The sequence below is a fragment of the Alligator sinensis genome, unplaced genomic scaffold (genome assembly GCF_000455745.1).
Source record: "Alligator sinensis unplaced genomic scaffold, ASM45574v1 scaffold954_1, whole genome shotgun sequence".
Classification (NCBI taxonomy): domain Eukaryota; kingdom Metazoa; phylum Chordata; order Crocodylia; family Alligatoridae; genus Alligator; species Alligator sinensis.
Genome location: NW_005842228.1, coordinates 1,649,419 through 1,660,210, shown reverse-complemented (window position 1 = coordinate 1,660,210; position 10,792 = coordinate 1,649,419).

Here is a 10,792-nt window from a genome sequence, read left to right as displayed (position 1 = left end):
TCATGCATCTGCTGATGCACGCTAAAGTGCCATTGGCTTTTTTGATGGCTTCGTCACACTGCCGACTCATGTTCATCTTGGAGTCCACTAGGACTCCAAGATCCCTTTCCACTTCCGTGCCACCCAGCAGGTCATTCCCTAGGCTGTAGGTGTGCTGGACATTTTTCCTCCCTAGGTGCAGCACTTTGCATTTCTCCTTGTTGAATTGCATTCTGTTGTTTTCTGCCCACTTGTCCAACCTGTCCAGGTCTGCTTGCAGCTGTTCCCTGCCCTCTGGCATGTCCACTTCTCCCCATAGCTTTGTGTCATCTGCAAACTTGGACAGAGTACATTTCACTCCCTCGTCCAAGTCGCTGATGAAGACATTAAAGAGTATCGGTCCAAGGACCGAGCCCTGCAGGACCCCACTGCCCACACCCTTCCAGGTCAAAGCCGACCCATCCACCACGACTCTCTGGGTGTGACCCTCTAGCCAATTCACCACCCACCGGACTGTGTAGTCATCCAAGTCACAGCCTCTTAACTTGTTCACCAGTATGGGGTGGGATACCGTATCGAAGGCCTTCCTGAAGTCTAAGTATACGACATCCACCCCTCCTCCTGTATCCAGGCGTTTCGTAACCTGGTCATAAAAAGAGACTAGATTGGTCAGGCACGATCTGCCTGCCACGAACCTGTGCTGGTTTCCCCTCATAATTTGTCCTGCTGGGCTCTCACAAATGTGAGCCTTGATAATTTTTTCAAAGACTTTGCCAAGGATGGAGGTGAGACTGACTGGCCTATAGTTGCCCGGGTCCTCCTTCCTCCCCTTCTTGAAAATGGGGACCACATTGGCCCTTTTCCAGTCCTCCGGGACTTGGCCCATGCGCCACGAGTGTTCAAGATGATAGACATGCTGTTGGATCTTGAGATTGGAGACAGCAAATGGAGGAATTGTTAGAATTTGAGGTAGGGATATGCAACAGACAGTGTCTCTCACTGTCAACCTGAAGTTGCCATTAAAATGCATATAATATGGTGGGCTGGTGAAATGACAGAACCTGGAGACATGAATTCTGTTCTTTTTTCTACCACAGACTCCTTCTGTTAATAATGGTAGGTCATTTTCCCTCTACAGTGACTCCAGTAGGAACTGGATTGGACTTTTAACTTCTTTGTGCCTCATATGGACTTTCAGTCACAGATCTAGCTGGGTAGTGTGGTGTATCATGAAACTTAACTTGTTAATATGTGTGAAGTGCTTTTATTCCCTAGAAGAGAAGGCTCAAAGGAAGTACAAAACATGATGGTCTGAATCTACAGAAGAGACTATGATTTTTTGGTGCTTCCATTCCTGGGTATATCACCTAAGGCACTCCGAGTGGTCTAATCCTCTGCAGTGCCCATTACCTGCTCACTGAAAAATGAGTTCTTGTAAGATCTTTCCTAATGAGCATCCAAAACCAAAGGGATCTAATGTCATTACTCATTTCTGAAATTGAGACTACTGGTCCTCAACCAGGGTGCTGCAGGGTGCCATTCAATATTAGCATGGGTAGGCGTGCAAACTCCAACACATGATTCATAAGATAAACCCAGAAATTTCAAATAGTAATCCACAGTGTCAAACACATTCTTGATCTGTTGTGGCATTTCTGAGTTCTTTGCAACAGAAAAATCACTATTCTTTTTCTATAGTCCTAAAAATGAGTGAAAGCTAAGAGCTGGCGTTTTCTGAGGGGTGCATTGAGTCTAAAAAAGTTGAGAACCACTGATCTAGACCTACTATTACTCCTGTCTTCAGCACAGAAGTATTATTTTTTCTGTTGAAAAATTTAAAACAACTATCCAGAAGTGCTTGGAAGCAAACATAATAGGAGCATTCCCCAAGAGGCCCTCATGTGCATAGACTGAATGTGGTTGGTTTTACAGAAAAGGCTTATAATTGTGTAAATAGGGAATAGTGAGTGCAGATTCCTTTTTAGCTATTTAACAGGGGCATAACAAGCAGACAGACGTTTAAAAATAATGGTGATATATATAGTCAGTCACTGAATTGTTACACACAACACCCATGAGCTTCAATGGGAACTCTGCACACGTAATAAGGGCAGCATTTAGTCAAAAAGTCTAGGCTGACGATACTGATTTGTCAGTGCAAACATGAAGAGCTGGTTGTATTCCTTTCAACTCTCTGAAACATAAGTATCTCTAAGCTGTTTGCATTACAAACAATGTAAACCATATTTTCAGGGAAGATTTCCCCCTGCCTTTTTTCAGTTAACTTATGCCTTCTCTTCTGAAAAATTACCAGTTTCAGTGATACTGTAATTAGGAGTGATGCTGTAACTATGATGGCTCAGGAAATATGCAGTGGACTAGGATTTTTGTGGGTATACTCTTTATTGGACCAGCTGCATAGCCCTCAGAGACCTGAAGAATGCATTACATTTGAAAGTTTGTCTAAGTCTATCCCAGCCCAATGCAAGGTGTCACTCCCCAAATCCTTGCCTTTTGCAATATAGTAATTAGATTCAGTTGATGAATCCCTGCACTTATTCTTGGGAACCTAGGAGGGCTTGGTTCTGTTCCTCCTGAACCCATTTTACCATTGACTTTGGCTATTGTTAATGGTTTTTCTCTCTTGTAACAACAAATTGTGAAAATGTTCCCAAGGAGACATGGTGTTATATTGTTCTTTTTTTATTTCCTGATTAAAAAAATATATTCAGTATTTACAGGTGCATGGACTACTGTCATTTTTAGTGAAACGGGAGAAAAGCTATGTGGCTTGGAAATGAGGATTCTCATTCCAGCTCTTTGTGATCAGTTCAATCACTTGGCAGCTCATCTGCAATCAGTGGGGATACTACTTCTCTTCCCCAAAAGGGTAAAGACAGAAAATAGGAGAGAGTGGCACCTGCCCCCTGCCTTGCTTCAGGCTAACAGGGCTAACTAACACTGTGCTCAAAAGGGTAAAGTAAGCTTCATTAATTAAAGACTGTATATTGCTCTGAAATATTCAGGTGGAGATGAAGTTTAGGGCATAAGTTGTTGTCTGATTGTATCTTTATAATAAGTGAATCGAATCGTTAATGTATGCTGAGATACATTTTTATACAGGTGCAAGTGAAGGAAGGTCCAACCGTAAGAGAGAGAGAAACAGAGACAGTGATCTTGAGATCTGATTTTATTCCACTGTTTCAGCTTATCAGTGCAAAAATGAATTCTGGTGATGCTAAAATATTAACTGGATCAGAAAAAATGAAAAGGTCTTTGAAATATACAATCTATAGCAATGGCAGATATTTGCACTTTGTGCAAACTGACAAATTAATGATGTCACAGTGGAATTCTTCCTGTGTATAAACTAACAAGGGTGTGCAGGGTCATTTGAAAAACAAAATGGTCTGCATTGTGCAGCAAAATAATATACTTCAAATTTGGCAATAATGTCTTTTCAATGTCTCCGCCAACAATCCTCCATCTCTTACTATCTTTCTTTAGTGCATTGTCCTGTCTGTTGCTCATCCTTTCCACAGTCATGAAGCCAGATATTGTCTGTTCAGTGTTAAACTCTCCAGTGGGGTGGTAAGCAGGTCCTGATTGTTTTATTATTATTGGATTTTGACAGATTAGTAGGTGAATCCTTTCAACTGGTTGTGAAGCTCCCAGATGAAGCTCTTTAATTTATCTTTCACTCAGCCGTTGTTATGATGATTGCAGAAACAGTACATTGGCCAAAAAGTGGCATGGCCTTTTAAAAAAAAAATCACTCCTTTTCCATACTAAATCTCTTGAGATTACTGATACATTCTCCCATGAAAATATATAAACTGGTTTCCATATGTCTTAATTAGGAATTATGTATTTTATGTGAATCAAAATCCAGTACCAACGCATACACATCATTACATTTTCTATCCATTCTTGTTTAATTTTCCTGATGGGTTGCACAGATACAGTGTAAGGATTCTTGCTATATTTTTAGTAATTCCAATATTTCAGAAATGTTTGAGCCATGCTCAGTATTGATCGATCTCCACTACATTTGCACAGTGTGAAAAAATGTAATTCTCTTTACAATGAAGAAATTGGGTCAGGAGATCCTAATGAAATAATCCTGGATAACAATGCACTGTACAATGGGCTTCTTCTGTTAATTAATCATTATTTTTCCTTTCAATATGTATAATAATGTTTTCTACTTACAGTGGATTCTGAGTCTACAGCATCAGCAGATCCTGTGTATTTTTTTTAACCTTTTTATTACCATCACGTATTACATGGGAGAACAAATAGAAAAAGGCTTTTGTCATGGTACAGCTAAAATGGATCGTGCTGATATAATTCCTACCTGATTACGATTATAAGCTCCTAAAATGCCAGCCATAAGTGATAAAGACTTCCTTTGTGCTGCAGGATGTAATCCTCATCAAGCCAGTTTCAATAAAGATTATGTGAATCTGATGTCCTATTGAGGTTTTAAATAAAAATAAAAATCAGGAAATATAATAAAAAGACTGTCGTTTTCTGAATCTGTGACACTACCTTGAAATCTGACCTAAAGGCTGGCAATGCTAGTATGTGCCTCAAAATAGACTGTATACTATTAAATGGATGCATAGAAAGGGATTAACTTATTCTGAGCCATGACAAAATAAGATCAGCTAAGTTTTGTTGCCTAATTTAAGAAAAAGCAAGCATGCAGGTGAAAAATGTCTTTTTACTCTTTAAAGCAAAACAAACAATAATAAATTACTTAACTTCTTTAAAGATTAGATTTCACAGTTTGTAGCTTCTGCTTCTGCACTTTGGAAACTGATGTTTGGGGCTTATAGGAGGATTTCAAAGGGGTGTGCCCTGCCTTGATGAATAAATTGCATATTAATTAACAAGCAATATTGGTTAAATAAAGGGTGCAAAAGAAGGGCACTCTTACTGTACACTGCAGTCATTGCTGCTTCTTTTATTGTATTACACTATTTACTCAAATATAAGACAAGGGTCTTATAGTCGCATACAAGGAAACCTCATTAAATACATTGTCTATCCTTAAATTCCTGCCAAAAACAGCATGTGCTCAGCAATGGAAACCAGCTATGAAGGCAAAGGGACTACATGACCTCCCAGATTTATTTTCCCTGCTGTAGCAGTGGGAGGGGGACAAATTCAAAGCAAACCACCAATAATTAGATTGGCTTTCCACAAGAATTATAGCACTATATAACATGTTTCCTCTCTAGAGGTCTGAGACAGGCTAAGACCTTTAAGACATACATCTCACAGAATGTGCAGTCCTCCAAAACAGAGGTGAGAAGCAGCATGGCTAGAGTGGGTGGAATCATCTCCAGAGACTATTCTAGATGACATAAAAAGAGTATCCCTGTGGCTGCTCTAATTCAATAAGGAGTTGGTTTCACCTTCCAACGACAGGAACTGAGGAGAAAGATGAACACTTTTTAGTCAGTGTATCAGGACCAGGAAATCAATTATGCTATACAGACATTATATTTGTCTCTGATCTCCTATGACTTCACAATCATAAAGTCAACTGATCGCAGGTACAAATGATTTGAACATGCGTGGCCACAATCTGCATAAGATCTGGAGTGCTTCTTCAGATCTGATATGTGGAAAATGACTTCGGCTGCGGTGGTTTTCCGAGGCTGTGGCAAAGCTGAAGAGCTGTTTTATCATATGCCTATTATATATCAATAATACATTTGGAAATGCATAGCTAGAACAAATCACCAACATGCTACATGTAGGGAGTGTCACAGGTTTATATGATTGGTATTGTTGGACTGATTAAGTGTAATGTAAGTGAGAAGGTTGTTGTCAATTTCCTTAAGATTTAAATTACCACATTTTTTCAGAGCTCCATAGGGCAGATCTTAGTGATGAATTTTGCCATTTTTAATCCATCCTAAAAAAAACTGAATAGGGGGTGCGGACCCTTTTGAATTGTAAGTGTGGGTAATCACATAATTTGATTGATCATAATCTTCTTTTGTGGACCCCTTAGATATAATTTGCAGACCCCGAGGGTCCATGGACCCCAGGTTGAAAACCACTGTATTAGGCAAACAGGACTACTTCAGATCCCAGTTATATGGGTGTAAATCTTGAGTAATCCCGATTGCAGTTGGATTTATACCTACATAACTGAAATAAGAATCAGTCCTAGTGTGTTCAGATTATTGGTCTATAATGCAAGCATTGTTCTTTACATGCGGGACATTATTAAATGGAATTTTTCAGGTCCCAGGAAAATAGAGCAGGCACCATGTTACTAATGCTGAAACACTTAATGCAGTGGTTCTCAATTTTCTTTATACTTGAGGCCCCCCCCCACTGAATTCAAGGTACCTCTCATGGCACTTGAGACCTGCTCTGTAACTTTTTGTGAATTGAATGGCACCCAGTTTCAAAAACCAATTTATTTATTAGATTGTTTACCTCTTTGGCATATCATTTAGGCACACAGATTCAAAGATGGCCACAATTTTTTGCTGGCTAGTTGGAGATATTTGGTGTCTCAAGTTGGTCTTCCAAAATTGAAGACACCCAAAAACTAGTCAGTACTTGACTATATAAATCTTTTTGTCTCTATTTTCCCCCAGTTAGATTCCTTAACTGTAACATGGGAATAATGATAATGAGAACACTTGGAAAGTACTTGATATCGTTGAATGGAAAGTGCTAAGCTGAATTGGTTATATTCTGTTCCAAGAATAGTATTGAAATAAGGGTGGAGAAAAATGGAATATGACCACAGCCGCTAGCATCATCCCCAGGCAAAACTTATTTCTGGAGTGAACATGTATTGCTAAAAAGGTACAGAACTTTTTTCTGTACTGTCTGCTATAGAGCTTTGTTCTACGTGCCTTCTACAACAGCTGTGCAAAAGAAGGAGCAGAAAGTGTGGACTACAGAGGAACACTGCCACTGGACATGGGTCTAGATAGGCCCACTTGCCTAGCACCTCACCTCCTTTGTGGGTGTGCAGCTGTTAGGAAAGCTGTTTGCAAGAGCAGTTGCAGTGAAATTTTGTTGGCACCAGGAAGAAAAAGGTTCTGTCCCTTGTAGAACCCCACTGTACAAAGTCAGTTTGTTTGAATTTTGCATAGTCTGTCCCAGGAGGCTTAGGGAGACTCATTTGCATTGGAATTACTTACTGAGTATCATCTGCTTTCTCTATATAGCAAGGACACAGCAGGGATGCAAACCATATTTCGCTGAACTTTCCTTTAATCAGTTTCATATTGTAAAATGAAATGTAATCTTGGGTAATATACATTCAGCTCCTTAAAAATTAAAAAAGCTATAAATTATTAAAAACAAACGAGCTATCCTCCAAAGGAGAAATGGGCTTTGTAGCCTCTGATGGGTTAGAAGGCTGGATGTGAGGAAGGGGCGTTGGCTGAAGCTGTTGTAAATCTGTCTTCTGTAATGGTAATACTATTGTGGGATGGTGTTACTTGACTGGGCCTCAAGGCTGTCAAATTATTTAGACAACTGGCCGGTCTTAGAGTTTGGAAAATGCCTTGATGACTGATCTCTCCTCCCATGTTCCAGCACCTATGGACAGCTGAACTGAAAGTCGTTTCTTTTGTCTTTTCTTTTCTTTTCTTCAAGTCTATACCATATGCAAGAGAAAGGTTTACTATAGGCTCTGTTCTGATATGGATATTAGGGTTTTGGTTTTGGTAGTAGAAACTCAGAGGGGCTTCCAGAACTTGGCTACAAGTGACTTAATTTCAATTTGGGAACCAAGGGCCATATGTTTCCCTCCTGTGCAAAAATACATAAAGAGGAACAAAATACAAAAGATCTGTATTTCTTCAAGATCCATGGGTAGGTAAATAACCTGCCTCTCACCAGGCTGTGAGGTTAGTAGAATTGTGTTGCAGTCCTGGGCAAAGGCAAGAAAGGCAGTGGTGGGTTCTCAAGTTTGTGCAAAACTGCATCCCAAGCACATGGGTGCCAGCCAGCTGCACGGCGGAACACTTCCTGTGCTGCCCACTTCCCCTAGCATGGCAGGACAGAGACAGCCATGTTGGCAGAAGGTCTTTGGACAACACTTTTGCTCTTCAACCTGCCACACTAGTCTTTTTCCAGCAGTGTTACATTTCACCTTGGTCACAGCCCTTTCTAAAAAGAAAGACCTACAAAGGATGGAGGGCTGGATCCACCTCCAAGGAGGAATACTCTGATCTGATCCGGACCTGCAGGGAGCAAACCAGGAAAGCCAAGGCTGCGATGGAACTCCAACTAGCTACAAGTATTAAGGACGATAAAAAGCTCTTTTTTGATATGTGGGGAGCTGGAGGAAAAGCAAGGGCAACATTGGACCCCTGCTAAACCAGATGGGACAACTGACAACTGACCCAGGAAAAAGCCAACTTGCTAAATGGGTACTTTGCATCAGTTTTTTACCAGTCCCAGGAGGTGCCTCTGTCCATTACAGGACAGGAACACCTGGGTGAGGGAGATTCCTTACCCTCCATCAATGCTGATCTCGTGAAGGAACACCTTGAGAGGCTGGATACCTTCAAGTCAGCCGGCCCTGACAGTTTACACCCCAGGGTACTCAAGGAGCTGGCAAGCATCATAGCTCAGCTCCTGGCAGGGATCTTCAAGAACTCCTGGTGCTCTGGTGAAGTGCCCAAAGGCTGGAAGAAGGCCAGTGTGGTGCCTATCTTCAAGAAGGGGAGGAAAGTGGATCCGGCAAACTACAGGCCCATCAGCCTGACCTCTATTCTGGGGAAGGTTTTAGAAAAGATTATCAAAGAGGCCATTCTTAGTAGACTAGCCAATGGCAGCATCCTGAGGGATAGCCAGCATGGTTTTGTTGCGGGTAGGTCTTGCTTGACCAATCTTATTTCCTTTTACGACCAAGTGACCTATCACCTGGACAAGGGACAAGAGATTGATGTCATATATCTTGACTTTAAAAAAGCCTTTGATCTGGTATCCCATGATCACCTCTTGGCAAAACTGGCCAACTGTGGCCTTGGCTTCACCACAAGCCGCTGGCTGGGAAATTGGCTCCGTGGTCAGACCCAGAGGGTGGTGGTTGATGGAAGTCAATCGTCATGGTGCGCGGTCACCAGTGGGGTCCCTCAAGGCTCTGACCTTGGGCCAACACTATTTAGCATCTTCATTAATGATGTGGACATTGGTATCAGAAGCAGACTGGCCAAGTTCACCGACAACACCAAACTCTGGGGTAAAGCACCCACACCTGAGGACAGGAGGGCGATCCAGGATGACCTTGACAGGCTCAGGAAATGGGCGGATGAGAACCTGATGGTGTTTAACACCAAAAAATGCAAGGTTCTCCACCCTGGGAAGAAAAACCCACAACAAGCTTATAGGCTCAGCAGTGCTATGCTGGCTAGCACTACGGATGAAAAGGACTTGGGGGTCATGACTGACCACAAGATGAACATGAGCCTTCAATGTGATGCTGCAGCTAGTAAAGTTGTGAAAATGACCAAGAGAGCTTTTGCTAACTCACTGGGTGCATCTACATGAGATGTTACTGCACAGTAATGCCGGTGAATGTCTTTAGGTGATGCTAATGTGCAGTAGCCTAGTAATACTGCGCAGTAGCGTATTAGCACTGTCTGTGCTATGATGTGCTACTGTGCCGTATGTTTTGGCTACTGTGCAATTAGCATCTCATGTAGATGTGTTCACTGTGTTCCAAAGCAAAAAGATTTTGATTCTTCTCCCTCCAACTACTTGTTACACGTTATACCCATACAATACAAGACACGGTCACTGTTTTGCAGAGGTTTCTATACCCGCTGTGCTTTCACTTTGGTGTAAATGACTAGACAAAGTTCAGGGTAACGGGGTCAGGTGTGGCAGTCCCATGCCCGTGGTTGTTCAGCATGGGCAGGGCTGCTGCTGTAACTGATACTGCTCGCACCCTGTGTGGCGGAGGCTGTTGCTGCCTGTGGACTTCAGTAAAGACTTCACTTGCTATGAAATGTAGATTTCCTTCTTCTGGACTCCTCCAGAAAGTCCATTTACTTTAGCTTTGTTCAAGATGAAGAGATGTGGGCCTTTGTGTGCTATGCATTTAAACCTAATTTTCTGAGATATTGCTTATTTTTTTTAAACACTTCATTTTTTTTGGCAGAAACGAACAGAAAAATAAAAGGAATCTCAGCAAAATAGCTTGACCTCTTTCAGCACATCCTCCACACTTCTTAAAATTATGACGGGGCCAAGCCTAGCCAGGAGGCGTGCATACATTTCTGGGGCTGGGCAGAGATCTGGGTCGTGTCTCACAGTGTATTTCTTGTTCTATTGCTGGATGAGTCCATGCTTGTCCTTTCCTTCTTGGCCCAGTCCAAAAAATGTGTGCTTTCTTCTCCAATATGAACACAATGAACAACTTCCTCCTTTCCCTTTCTAAGCAACCCCTGAGGCATATTTTGGACACGAAGTGCACACATGGTCATTATTAGCAGCTTGTTCTGTCATCTCGTCTCTGCCTGATACAAAGGCTCCTGCTCGCTGTGAAACGCCCGCATTAGGCTTGGGGGCCACGCCAGGCAGCCCGGGGAGCTCAAGAAAAGCTGGAGCGGGCGCTTCATGCCAGGGGCCTTGTGCCGCACCCGAGCACGGAACAGCCCCAGGGCATCGCTTCCATCAAGGGCGAATGGATCATGGGCCATAACCCCCGCTCCTCCCCGCTTTCAACTTGTGCCTTCGAGCACGAGCAAAACTGCGATCACACGGAGCTGGGACACTTGCTGGTCTACGCGGCTGCGGCTCCCTCCCCGACACCCGG